The sequence below is a fragment of the Euwallacea similis genome, chromosome 7 (genome assembly GCF_039881205.1).
Source record: "Euwallacea similis isolate ESF13 chromosome 7, ESF131.1, whole genome shotgun sequence".
NCBI lineage: Eukaryota > Metazoa > Arthropoda > Insecta > Coleoptera > Curculionidae > Euwallacea > Euwallacea similis.
Genome location: NC_089615.1, coordinates 3,379,974 through 3,394,924, shown reverse-complemented (window position 1 = coordinate 3,394,924; position 14,951 = coordinate 3,379,974). Strand labels below are relative to the sequence as shown.

The 14,951-nt window shown below is 35.1% G+C and overlaps 1 protein-coding gene and 1 non-coding gene across 4 annotated transcripts in view; one reads left to right on the top strand and one right to left on the bottom strand.

Moving 5' to 3' along the window:
- Positions 1-14,951, top strand: part of heph (polypyrimidine tract-binding protein 1 heph) — a 212,843-nt gene that overhangs the window by 58,783 nt on the left and 139,109 nt on the right. The window lies entirely within an intron of this gene.
- On the bottom strand, positions 6,983-7,055 carry TRNAA-AGC (transfer RNA alanine (anticodon AGC)). Its single transcript has one exon. It is a non-coding gene; the product is annotated as a tRNA-Ala (tRNA).

Sequence of the window (14,951 nt, the reverse complement as noted above, 5' to 3'; positions counted from 1 at the left end):
TAAACCTCAGAGTGACAAGAATTTATATGTGGGGAGCGAGGTTAATGTTCATGGAGGTGGCGAATTATGTTTAATGTTCGACGTCCCACTTTTAATTTTCTGGGGGCTAGAAGCGAGTTTTAGGTAAAAAAGTTGTTTGACTCAAACGTGCCCAGGCTCTTAAAGATTTTCCTTAAATGAACCAAAATAAATACCACATAAATATGTGACCAAGACAGACACGCCAAATTGGATTTGTCCGGAAATTTCTAAAATTGACCGTCAAATTCAATGACAGAATGACTTGCAATATGAAGTAAACGATAGAGAAAGTTAACACTTTTAACACATAAAATGAAATTGAGTGGTAAATTACTGGACAAATATATGAAAAAATAATGACACGTTATACACGAAGATTTTGGCGTATATTAACATTATTTGAACGTCAAATTTAAATCCTGATAAGTTCAATTGAATTTGTCTGGAAAATTTTAAAGTTGACCGTCAAATTCAATAATGACAGATTGAGTTGCATACGTAAAGTAAATGACAAAAATAGTTGACACTTTGACACATAAAATGACATTGACTGATAAGTTACCGGACAAATACATATGTATGTATGTGAAAAAGTAATAACATATTACACATTAAGATATTGAAATACATTATTATGTATTATCTGTTTGTTGATTTTGAAATGCTCATGATGCTTACACCTAATTTATTATATACCCATATATATCAATTGAACTTGCGTCTTATAAATCAACAAGAACTTTATGCAAATCGCCTTGCATCAATTCTGTATAGGACCAAGTGCAAATTGATCAGCTTGGGGGTTATAAAAGTCCTCTGAATCTGGGAATTTATCGCATTATATAAACCGTTGCCTACATTGTTAGACAAAGTTTCCACTAGAGTGTTGTGTTGATAACAAAAAATTTGCATTAGGTTTTAAACAAGGCACTTTGTATATTATATTACCATATGTCAAGGAAAACCAGAAAGTCTAGCTAATGAAGCAACCAAATCCAATAGCAAGATTATCCTGAAATAAATTAATGCTTGAGCTACGACATTAAATAGAATTACGCTGGATGAACTGTTAAGTTAACATTTAAAATAGTAAACAACTTCTTCATTATTTGCGGTTCAACGATTTGAAATTAGGCAGCCAGACAGCTTTTAACATTAGCTCGATTGAACGTCACGTCCGTCGCCATAACTAGGATGGTACATTCAGATCTGACAGTTAATAAAAGTTTTCCTTGTCCATTAATTTCAATTTTAGATAAACAGACGCAGTAAAACGTAAACGAACAAAAAATATACATTAGCTCTCGGTTAATTCATTTCATTTTCATGTTGAAACGGTGCCAAAACATTTATGTTTTTACTTTAATTTTTTCTAACTGTTCTTTTATACCAGATGTTTGCTTTATTTGACAAAATCATTGAGCTCGGAGTGTTGGGAAAATTTTGTCACAGGTAAATTTTATTGAACTTCCAGTTGGTCCCAAAAATAAGTATTATGTATCTTCCCAAAAGCTCGGCCTCATGGGCATATAATAACTTTCCCCACTAAGCCTCCCCCTATGTTCGAGAGGGTGGGCTTTCCCATGCTCCCCATGCGCCATCGATATTTTACAGGTATTTTAATTTGGCGGCATCGGGATCTCGTTCGGCGGATTTATTTAGGCAATAAAGCCGCAGAAATTCCTATTAAAAGTAAATAAATGGACCCCCGACGACGTAAATAACTCACTCCTTATTACTGGGGCTCTCCCGTATGGGGCCCTCTAGGATCGATTAGGGTAAATCAGCATTAGTGGAAGGTACGGCGGTTAACGCAAATCATAGGCACTTTAACACAGCATTTTGCTCACCTTTTAAACTCATTTGAGATTCTTCTTCTTGTATATAAATTTAAGCAGGTGCGCCAAGCCCTTTTTGCTTTAGGATCGGATCTTTAGTTTCAGAACCTTGAGATCCTAATCTTGGTTAGTGGATGGGCATAGGCCAGATCCAGAGAGTATGATCGCCTCCCATAAAAAAAAAAAACATTAAGCATATTTTCTTGCCAAATGTTCCTGGACATATTGCTCTGTTTTAATTAATAAACCACCCCCTATACAACTGATAATTCTGAACTACCCTGCACAAACGCAAGTTTTCGGAAATCTCCATTCACTCCCTTTCTGTGTAAAATATTGAGTAAATCCGCTAACGCCATGAAAATTTTTATCTTCAAAATGTATAGAAAGTAGTTTATTGGACCCCATTGAGGGCGTTGAATAGAGTCCCGTTTTTCAAAGGACTCTCAGGACTCCGTCGGTAATTTAATCCTTGCGAGGAATCAATGTGCAGGATATATCTTACGAGTGATTGATTTCGTACATATGCCAGACGTATATTTCTCGCGATGCGGGGAGTCATATTGTCGAAAAATAAATCGTTTTCCTTCGAAATGATATGTGATGTCCTATAGGTATTCATACTTGTGATGTGACGCAAAGAAATTGACTAGATTCTTGCGAGAAATGATTGATCTACGACCAGATTAGCAGGAAAATTGCCTGCCTTTTTAGGAAATATAAATTCGTAAGCTCAGCAGGTAAAGGAGGAACAGAAACGCGAAATATAGCCCGCTTAAGCCGCGCTTTTATTATCAATTTTTTATTCTGTCGTCTCTATTGTCTTCACTCCTTTTTGTTAATATTTTAATACCGACGCTCTACCCTAGCGTCGCAACTTTATGGGTATCTGTTAAAATTCAAATTTAAGTCACTATTATAAATTATTCCCTTTTTATACATCCCTTTTTACTGCAAAATTACCTTTCCTTAGACGAAACGGCGCTCATTGAATTAATTTAGGAGCTGGATCAAAGAAGCAAACACCTGTGAATAATGCTTTGAGATGTCTCTTAAGAAAATACGAGTACGTATAAAGGTGGAAAGCAACAAATAATAGAATTAGGGCCGCTGCGACACTTTAAAAACACTGTTTATGTTTTAATATCTTCAGAAAGTTGCTAGAAACGAATCAATCAGTGTGTCAAAACTCGCGTAGTAGATTGTTAGGACTGCTAGGGGCTTGAACGGTACTCGAAAACTTTTAAATTATGTTTTTAATAAAATTTCCAAAAGTTGAGGGGTACCATTCCGAGGACGTTTTTCCAGGCTGACACGAAATTTTAAAGTTTTTGTTTGTCCTCCAAGCAAGTATAAAGTATAATAAACAATAAATGCAAAGAATAACACAATTTTCGTTCCTGACGCTTAAAAAGTTTAACATCTCCGGGACCAAACGAGCGGAAAAACCTTTTAAAAGTTTCCTCTTTCCAGCAGCATTCGCGTACATTTCAAGGATTATGAGGTAAGGTAGGTAGCTGCATTCAGAAAGTTAGTTAATAACCGTAACATAAACAAGCAACTCTTCCTGCTAATTCTTTCATCTATGGTTCATCAAGCCGTGATGTAACTGCCTTCTTAGGCTGCCAATTTGTGTGAACAATAATAGCACTTTCCCATCGCCACACACCGTATACAACAGCTCCTTCCTTCGAATGAAAACAAAGACCATTAAAAACGGTAATTAGAAGATTTGAAATGTAGATTGGAAAGTTCTGTTATAAAGTTGTTTCGAAAACAGTTACAACTTCCCGGGTTACGGGAATCGCACTTCTGACCTTAATTGGAGAGTTTGAACACGAGACAAGGGTTGAAGATTTTCAATGTGGTTAATTGGAGAGTAACAGAGAAAATTGGGAGTTACAGCTGATTAAGCCTCTCAACAGCAGAAATATGATTTTCATGGTGAGGAGTCGTCTAGTTCAAAGTTTAACATAAATAACAATGGACAGATTTTTCTTCTAACTACAAACTTTACATGCATAATCAATTGACCACACCAACTGCGAAGCGAGCAAGCTCTAGAGGTGGGGTCGTCAGGTATCTCCCGAGAATAAAGCGACAACATTTAAAATAATTCTTAACTCATGAAAAGTCCCTCTAGAAATCTCTTGAGTCTCCATCATCAAAAGAGTAAGAAAATGTGGAGGAAACGTTCGAGTACGCTGTCAACTCAAGAAAGAGCAGACAGTACTCCTAGGTACCCTATTGGTGTTATAACAATCAGTAGTAATCCCAGAAAAATTGGATGGAAGCTATCTCATATCAAGAAAGAATACTTTCCGATGTTTTAGGGATCGTAAGGAATCCAACGAGGTACTACTACTTTTCCTACTACAGGTGCGCTTTTCGCGGCGCCTCAATTGTTTGGATATACATTATCTGCCTATCATCCGCTAACTTACTCAAAAAGTTCAGATTCGAAAAGGGTAGAAATGGAAAATTAAAACTCGCACAACATTTTATGTTTAATCCTCTCTGAAAGAATACACCTCAATGAAACGATTTACCTACCTGATACATTCCTCTTTGAAAACTGTTCAACATCAACTTTTATTTCGCATTAATGAAGATAGATCCTGTTTCACAGATATTCCAAACACTCCTGAAAATTACGAGTTTCAACTGAACAGTTAAATAGAACGACTTTTTATGGTCGGTGCCGAATGAGTTTAGATTTTCCCCATACAACGCTATACTTCCTGATAAAAAAGTTTGTACGTGCAGACGAGAATATTTGCTTTCTGTATTTGCCTTTAAGCCAATTTGCTCCATTTCCTGAAGATGGAATTTTCAACCGCCTCTCATTTATCGATAAATTTAGTTTAAAATAGGATACCTCTAATACCGACGAAGCAAAATAATTTAGCGAGTAGCTGCTTTCGATACTTGAGGTTAAAGTAATTATGCTTGTAAAGAGGAGGACCTCCATCTTTGATCTGGTAATTTAAAAGCAAGATAAATAGAAAGCGTATCTCATAAGGCCTTCACGAACATAAACTTCATCGTTTTCCGCAAATAACTAGCAAACGGCTGCGGGGCATCGTCTTTTATATTCAATTATATCATGTTTCCAGAAACTTTGAACAAAATAAAAAATGTGAGGCTCTGAAAATCTCGAGGTAATTTGATTAAATAGTTTAGAAGCAGTTATTGTTCAGTTATAGTTTCGTTAACTATATAACCAAACTGTGTAGGGAAAGCCACGAGATGCAACGAACTTCGGTTCGTTCGAACTTTCGAAGTAAGGCAAGTTGTCAGGGAAAAGGGCCTGGTTTTACGTGTGTGTTAATGTAATGGAAGAGGTGCAGAGTTAAATGCTTCAGCATATGATGGCCTTAAAAATGTTTATAAAAAATAAAGTTTCTTCACCCTGTATTTGTTATGATAACGGAAGAACGTACACTTGATATTACCTGGCGAAAATATTTCTTGTAAAATGCATGGCTTATAGATAAATACTCAAACGAAACTCGCATGGAATTTCAGAAATTTCCTCTCTTTGGTAAATTCAATATGGGGTTAAATTTTTTTTTATGCATTGCATGCATACGGCCGTTATTATTTCAATTATATTTGGAAGCACTAACTACCAATATGGCGGCAGGCATGCTATACCGAAATTTAACACCTTCATAAATGGAAAAAATGGTATCGTGCTCCCTGGCAGCATCATTTTAATTAAATGCCATCCAATTAATGTGTCATTTTACCATGAAATAGTATTGGCAGGTTATTCGTTAAAAACTGCAGCTTTTCAACTCCGTTTTATATTTAAAGAAGGAATATTTATAATATTTTAGTTAGGAGTGCTTAGGGAACATGACCCTTTTAATAATATTGAAAATCGCGCATACCGGATAAATAGCAGACATCTGGCCATTATCCCTGTAATGGGTTCTAATAGGTTCTAATTAACCCCGGATGCAACCAGCTTAAATAGGTTACAAGCTGCCTAGATGGAAATTCTTGAGGGACAATAATCATTTTATAATAGCGCAATTTTTCTGGGATGGCTCATATATTCAGATCAACTTTTCTTTACTGGAAACTTTCCTGAAAGAAACGAAACATAGGGGTGGATTTTAAGTGCTACTACGAAAATTACCATACATTTTTTTTGCGAGAATGCCTTCTAAGAGAGTTTTTATATTTTTTAGTTTAGCAGGAACTTGCTAATGCCCGACTGTGCACAAGGCATAAGCTAACTTAAGCCTTAGTTCACTTAAGTTGTTGCATAGAGTAATTAAATACTTTATAGTGTGCCAAAGTTTCTTTTAGTCTTTCCAAGTGTGCCTGTAGCTTTGATAGTTTTTGAGATATTTAAATCTAAATTTTAACATGAGTTTATTGATTGAGATTTACTCCTGGTAGTTAATTCCAATAATCACTAGACAGACCAAATAGAATAGTAATAAGTATCACTATCATAATTAGTTGCCTTAAGGGAAACGAAGTGAAAAACAGTACCTGTTAACGTATACCATCACACCATCCAGGTGAGGCAAATTTGACCTTATTACGATTTTAATCGTAATTAAACCGTCAATAATCATAATGAAAGTTCCTGTTCTCGTTATGATTTTGGCTGAATACCCCCATCGGCTGCTTAACAGCTTTCAGCTCTAAATATGAAGACGAAGAGCTGATTGCTGTGCTCATCATGCAACAGAAACATAAGTTAAGGAATCTAATCCAATCTCACACCACTTAACAAGAACGTTTATTATCTTACGCGTTCTGAATGTCTACCTTGATAACGTAACGTTGCAGTCAACGTGTGTTAGTACCTACCTGTAGCTGATATGTTTGTCTGCCTACGATATTGCTGTAGTGTGTGTGTTTAATGCAAATTTAGGTCTTAGTTATCCAAATAACGGTGGTGAATGCGTTTGGCTTTAATATTTTGGGAAATAAGGGGAAAATTGTGTAGATTCGGAAAATTTTTACTTTGTATTTTGCGATTATACAATTTTACAAGAAAATGTTTATCGACGGTTACAAAAACATTTCGAGAAATTTAGGATAGATTCAGGTAAATTATTCATAAAAAATACGTATACGCAAAAAAAGGAAACTGCAATTGGAGGCGCCGGGCATCGATCCCGGTACCTCTCGCATGCTAAGCGAGCGCTCTACCATCTGAGCTACGCCCCCGATATGTTTATGAAATCCCTAACATAATATAGTCCATATGATGTATTTTGGCTAATTGTTATTATGATGAACTAATTTCAACCAATAAACAATAACATTTCCCCTATTAGCATACGTATATCTAAATTCACGAAGCAAATTTCCGGTTCATCTATGTGAGCAATTTCACCAATGAAATTATTACCTATTAAATTATTATTGTTACTATAATCAGCCCTATGTTATGAATTCCCTGTTATATCACCACCACTGTAAGCATATAAACATTGTAAATTAATTTGCGTTCAGGTGGTCCAGTGTTTTGGTTTAATTAAGATTTCGCCTGGAGGTTTGAGGGGCCCAACTGCGCCATTTCGCTATTCCAGACCTAGGTGTAGATGATTCTCTTCTCATAGAAGGACGCAATTTAATTATTATATTATAATTTAATTAAAAATCAACTAATTATCTTAAAGAGTCGAGACGATATATAAATATGTGTATCTTTGTTTTTAAGTTTACAATCGGAGTCCTGCTCGGAATACCCATTTCCCTTTGCGGCCGCAAATATATATGTATATGTATATACTGCGCTAATGCCGCGCTGATATTTCAGCGTAGCATGATTCCTGAGGTCATTTTATGAAGAGAGGGGCGTATGAACATCTATTCGCAACGGCTTAAATTTTTTCTGCAGAATGTTGAATTTTTCTTTTTTGAATCGATATTTTGTAATAACTCCGAATATTTTGAATATCATCAATTTACTTTATCGGCAAGTATCGTTTCCAAACTAATTTAATTTTTGGAAAAAGTCATGTATTGCAGAATAACCAGATTTACGTGTTCAAAAATTCCTCGTGATATCGTCTAAATGAAGTAATTTTAATTTTAATGTTTTAATTAAGAACAGTATGTCTGGAGAGAAAACGTAAGAGACGATTTTTATGTAGAAATGACCAGGCTAATCAGAAGAAATATTCCTGTGAAAAAATATCGGCGGCGTACCGCTTTTTGTGTAAATAATAGCAGCAATATGCAAGATGCAAGGTGTACAGGTGGTAATGAATGCAGGAAGTCGACGCCACTGGTGAAGCGATAGAATAACTTTTTGAATTGAAACATGTCGTTTTATGTCTTATTAACCCCTACCAAGATTTAAAGTAATATTTGAAGTACTTTCGGATAAATTAAAAAATAACGGTTTAAGAAGAAAAATTTCAACACCCTCCAGCTAAAAATTTGAGTCGTTGCCGTCATATGTTCATATGAACTTTTCTTCATTAAATGACCTGAGAAATCACGTCCTCAACTACACAATACAAAAAGAATCTAAGGAACAAGCATACTTTTGACTATAATCTTTATATAATAACATTAATTCACATAAAATTTCATCATAAAATGTCTTTCTAACCATCCTATTTCACGCCAAACACATTATCCTTGGGTATCCGGGGGAAGTCAAAATCGAGATTTATTTGTGAATAATACATTGGCCCACTCTACTAAACCTCAATGTTGGTGTTCCTCCGCCCAAGCCAAACGTAGAACACGATTTCTTCGACGCAGTGCATGGACGACCCGTATTGGATGACGAGAGTGTAGATCGGATTCATGTAGTTTGGTTGGAAAACAACCCCATCTGTATCTCGTGTAGGTTTCCAATCAGATCCCTAACTGTAGCTGTTCTAAGTCTATTTTGAAGGAGCAGAAAATGATTTTGTGCTGCTGTCGTAATACGAGGATGGCCAGTATCTCTTTCTGGCACATCTCCAATTTTTTGTTAAGAAAATTTACAAGATGTTAAAAATGAAGTATTGGCAATTTTTTTTCTTCACTGGTGTACTAAATATAAGGATTTGTCAACAATTGTACTCGTTCCCTAGATTATTATCAGCAGTGTATTAGCACGGCATTAAGGTACATTTCGTATAACATAGTTTTAATGATGTTGAATCAACAATTATATCCGACATTATCTGGAATATATTGGTTTATTCTTCTACAAGCAGGTTTATTCGGAAGCCTAATTTTTCTGGTGATATACATATGTGTGTCTATATTATTATTTAAGATCTACCAAAGACCACTACCATCTAAATATATTTGTATCAGTTCTACTAATATTTTTTTGCAATGGTTAAATGAAAGAAATTCTTGATGCTTTTATGATTTGCTGATATGATTATCGCAAATAAAAAAAAACAAATTAAAGCCTAATAATGTACATATGAATTTTTGCTGCAAAACAGCAGAACTTTGGTTTTTTTAGTTCTATAGAGCAGTACTTATAACGTATCGATTGCGGCATTCTTTATGACTTAGCATTAAAAGATAGATATACATTATTAAAAATTGTCAAGATTATGGAAATTTAATTAGCTTAACAACCAGGTATTCAATCGTAAGTAAAAAATCTATTTATGTCTCTTTTTAATCCGAAAATAATAGGTTAAACTCTTTTTTCAACAATAGATATTATATGCTGTGAAAACTTCAATTTAAGACGTTTTGTTAGCCATACGTAGACAGTTGCTACCGTCGTTGCTACCTTAAAATAAGCTCATACAAGATAGTTAACGATAAATGGAGTCAAATAAGATTGCCTTTTGCCAATATAACTACAGCTATGTAATGCTACAAATAAATAGATATATTTAAATTGCATGAACTATACCCACAATTCCTTTACTTACCTATATTTTATGTCTCAGTACTCGCCTATTTCATTCTGTTCCCCGATATTATTTTCATCAGCAACTGGATACGACCTGCTAAACTATTCACTTTAATAATAGTGTCTCCCTTTGCATTACGTTTACTTCTTTATTTATTTATGTTTTCCACACAATGAAACGATTAACGGTTCTTTCACATGAGGGTAATAATGCGTAAATCATAGGGGAATCATTCGTAGTGCTCATATCCGACATTTGTAAATAAACGCACTGTTACCGTGTATGAACGAAGTTTGTTGTCAGTATGCCTCTATTTGAACACATGTTAAGCTGTTTGGAATAACAAGAAAATTTCAGTATATTCCTGTGATATTCGAGTGATTTTCAGTGTTTTCACAAAGGGGTGAGGATTCCGGTTTTTGTTTCAGCAAAAATTACTCGAATCTGCATGAAAGGCTACAACCCAAATTGACCATTATTATGACTTTTAGGGAAATATGTAAGTTCCAGCTATAGGAGTAATTAGAAAAATTATCTCATTCAGGTTCTCCAATAAATTAAGGTAGAAATTTCTCATTTTCCATGACTCTAGTTTTTAATAACAGTAAGTCAAAGCTGAGAGCAATAAAACTTTCCAAGAGAAGGAAAAAATCAAGGGCATTCCGCATCAGACGTTGAAACCATTGAAGTGGCTTCGTTGTTGGTCGTGATAAGGGCGCCCTTTCAGTCCGAGGTCAGCCGTCTCTTTACGTCGAGTGGTCCTAAACGTCAATGCATGCCACCCTTACGCCCTTTTCATTTCCCTTATTTAGGACTTGACAATTAAGAATCAAGTATACATCCAAGTTTATCATTTCCAGTCCGAAACATCATTACGAATGATTTTTGCCACTAATATGGAATCAAAACTTTAAGTGTTATACAGGGTGTAACCTATAATCGTGGAGATATTTCCGAGGGGCGATAATACTCTGCAAAATAATTTTAAAAAACGCTAATAGACCCATGGTCAGAACTGCACGACTTTCGATATACAGGATGGCAAAATTTCACGTTTCTTTAAATTATATTTTGCGTTTTCCTTACGTAGAGTTTCTTACATAAAATTCATAGTTCAACTTAAAGGTTTAGCTACATTTTAAGCGTTACAAAAAATTAAGTGAAGTAAATTTTCAAAACTGTTGACCACCTACACCAACATATTTTTGAAATCTTAATCCAAAATTTTATTGCATCTCGAGTAGGACTTGATTAGTGTTCCTGATTGCGTTTACACATTCTTTAATATTATCCAATAACGCCTCTCTACTGTTAGGTATGGATTTCTATACTAATAACTTCAAAATTTTCAAAAAAAAAATGGGTTTAAGTCCGGACTTTGTGATACCGACAGATGTTTAGTATCTTGACGAATCCATGAATGTGGATAATTCGTATTCAAGAACTCCTCCACATGAATAAACCAAAAACATTTTTGCAGCCAGAAGAACATCTTCTAAAATTGGAGATAAGACATTTTTCAAGAAAGCCACTTGTTTACGTTTTCCTAATCACTTCTGCTGGAAGTGCCATTCGTCACAAAATCTCATATCACGTATTTAACTGAAGAGTCATGTTGAAAATCGGTTTCTTTCATTAAATGAACATTTTCTGTATTTTAAGAATAGCATTTTTCACACCTCCTTCGCAACATTAATCGAAAATGCAATAATTTCACTTACCACTATTTCTTTGGATTTTGTAATTTTGCCTTCCACAGCATACAATGAGGCGATTATCCACTCCCGTAAAGTAATTTACTTTGTTTCTTAAGGTTAAATTGCGTTGCTTATTACGATTTAAAACAATATCGATTCCAATATTCATTAGTACATAGTAACAAGTAAATGTTTGAATTATATTTTATAAATTTTAGTTGTAAATAACGTAATATTAACGATTTTCTAGCTTAACTTTAATTAAAACAAACATTTTGAGGTTACAATGGACGAACGACAGAGACATCTTGGAGAAGGTCCCCAATATTATCATACTGTCTCCCTCGTCTAACCTGGCAATCCGAGACAAGGATAGATATACAGTTTAAATTGTACAGTACTGGCTATCGGCACAACCAATCATCCAATTTATCTTCCACATATGCCATCCTTGTCTAGCATTCGTCTGGAAGTTCTGGTATTCTGTCTTACCTATGGTGTCACATTGACCCACTTTCTTCGGAGATATCTCTTCATTAACTAGACTATCCCCTTTAACTTGCGTTGAACACTGTGTAGTGGAATGTCTGGAATGTTGACATAACCTATATTTGGAAGCACCATCTTTTTTTGCCCTTTAACTAGCAATCTGTATTCACCTTGAACTGACCTTCGCAGCAGAATGTGGAAGAAATGCGAGCGTTTCGATTCAAATATTTCAGAAGTATTGAGAATGATGATTTTAAGAACTTTGATTTAATGTTACGAATTGCTTCAGATAGTTGATAATCGATCCGGAAAACAGTGAACGATACGAAAATACTGCAAGAGGCTAAAAAGCTAAAGAATTAAAGAAGGAATTTAAAATTCGTACCAGAATTCATGCAGTCCAGGTCCCAAAAAAAGATACAAGGCATCCGTTGGAAAAACATAAGGTATGAGAAAAAATGTAAAACTTTGTTGCCCTGTATATCGAAAATAGAGCGTTGTTGACCATGGACCTATCAGCATTTTTTAAATTATTTTGCAGAGTATTATCGCCCCCTGGAATATCTCGTGATGATATGTTACATCCTATGCTCTTTAACTAAAGTGATTTAACGAATAAAAACGTTTGGTTCTATGACAGTTACAGCTTGTCAATTGAACAAATTTCATATCAAGTGCCTGGCACAACAAAATTAATTTTCATCGATTTTTTCTGAAAATACTTTCTGCGAAGTGTAACGTTCTATTCGTTGAAATTTTTTTTCTGTAATTTGAGGAAATAACGTGCCAACTTCTCGTTTGAAAAGCTCTTCGCCCAGTGACAGAAAATGCTCTTTTCGGCACTAGTTAAATAAAATACTATTTTGTGCATTTCTCTCATGCCCTTACTTCCAATGTTTACAAAAAAACCTGATATCATTTTATAAAAATCTGACGTATATGACATCGTCACACGATATTCCTATATTAGCGCTCACTCACAAAAACGTATGTGTTAAATAATTTCAGTTTAGAGGATAGTTGCCCATCCATTTCCCTCTTTACGTAAAATGCTTCCTGTTCCACGAAACAAGTTTACGCTCCTTTTAAGAGTATTTTTAAACTCTTCATAATTGACTGGCACATCGGGAAATTGGGTTATTGCCAAACCCCGTTTATTTTCTGTCCATTGCGGAAGTAACTTTCCAATAAAAAAGCTTTCTGTTCAGATGTATACACCACCGTTAAAAGGTTACTAAAATATTCTTATTCAAAATTTCAGTATTGAAAAATACTAATTTTTTACCCATTAATGATGGTTGTTAATGAATGATTTTCTACGCGTTAAAGAAACAGGTGAATTAGCGGCTCACAGAGAAATTTATGAAAGAGATGTGGGTGCCGGTTTAATACCATCGTGCTTTGGAGATATTTTGAGATGAATACTTATGAATGATGTTAAACCCATTATGTTATTTAAAATTTATTATTAACACAACGTTTTTAACGTTGTGGTATTTTTTTAACCCCCGGTGTAAAAGATTTGGATGATTATTGCTTTGTTCTTCTTCGTTTGGCAAAAAGTAAATTTATTTTGTCATAAACATCAGAAGGTAAGAAGAGTTTCTAATTTATATGGATATTCACAAGAAAATTGTTAGTTTTATTCAGATTTGGGTACATTTTTGAGTTTATAAATATTACATTGTTGTGTGCAAAATGATAGGACGTGAAATTTACGCGTTTAATAGTGCTAAAATTGTGGCTTTGCATTAAACTGGCCATTCAAATCACGAGATACACAGACTGTTAGAAATTTCAAGATCATCCATTTTAAAAATTTTTCAAAGGTATGAAGAAAGTGGCAGGAGGCCACGTAGTGGGCGGCTACGGCTTTTATTTGAAAGACAGGATCGGTACTTGTTCTAATATGCCCATAAACATCAGCATGATCCAGCTCAAGCCTTTAGAACACATATTTAATGTACATTTTGCCATGTTTTATTGACCTTTATGGTAAGAAGAATATTTCACTCAGGAAAACTTCGTATGAGAAGGCATTTAAGAGACCTACTCTATACCCAAGACACCTAGTCACTCGCTTACAGTGGGCGCGTGACCATAGACATTGGTTTTTGCAGCAATGGCGGTGGATTATATTCATAGATGAGACTAGAATTGGATTTCAGGGTGATAACAGTAGGCAACAGGTTTGGAAGGAGCCAGGTCGTCAACAAAGACACAATTTTCCTCGAGAGGTTGTTCCTTATCGAAGACGGACGGAAATATTTTGGGGAAGAATTATGCACAATCGACGAATTCCATAAATTCCTATTCGTGAGAACACGACAAATTGATACAGTTATCAGGCCAATTGTCCTTCCATTACGCAATGTTAATTTCATCTTCATGGACGACAATGCGTGACCACATGTTGCAAGAACAGCTGCGACAGTACTTGAAGAAGGGCAAGTTACCAGATTGCTTTGGCCAGCGAACCCTCTAGATCAAAATCCGATTTAAAACCTGTGGGATCACCTACCTAGAGCAGTTCACCGCCGCATCAATTCACTCAAAAGTCAGGATGGCTTAATTGAAATTGGAGTGGAAAAGAATGGAACAATATTCGTAAAGAGATGATCAACCGCTTGATTGTGTCAGTGCATCGTCGTGTCAATTTGTTGGTGAATCAAAGAGGAGGTCATACTGACTATTAATTATTGCTGTTTGCAAATTTTGTAAAAATGTTGTTACTCTTAAGATATATAGTAATAAATAAACATTTTACAATACAATTCGTATTTTATTTAAGACTTAAATAATTCACCAATAACTGGAAGTCCAAGAGATTTGACGCTGTGTGCAGTATAGCCCCAAGAGCGTAGAATTGAATGTGTTATATCGATTCCTCAGAAAGAATGACAAAACGTTTTTGTCGCATTGCATGACTTGATATAGAGAGAAGCTGGCAACTACAAAACGAAGTCCTTAACCAACCGGAATGATGGCGTGGAACTAAGTAGATAGTTTGCTCGATCAAAGTTTTAATTGCTCCTACAAGACGCCAGGAT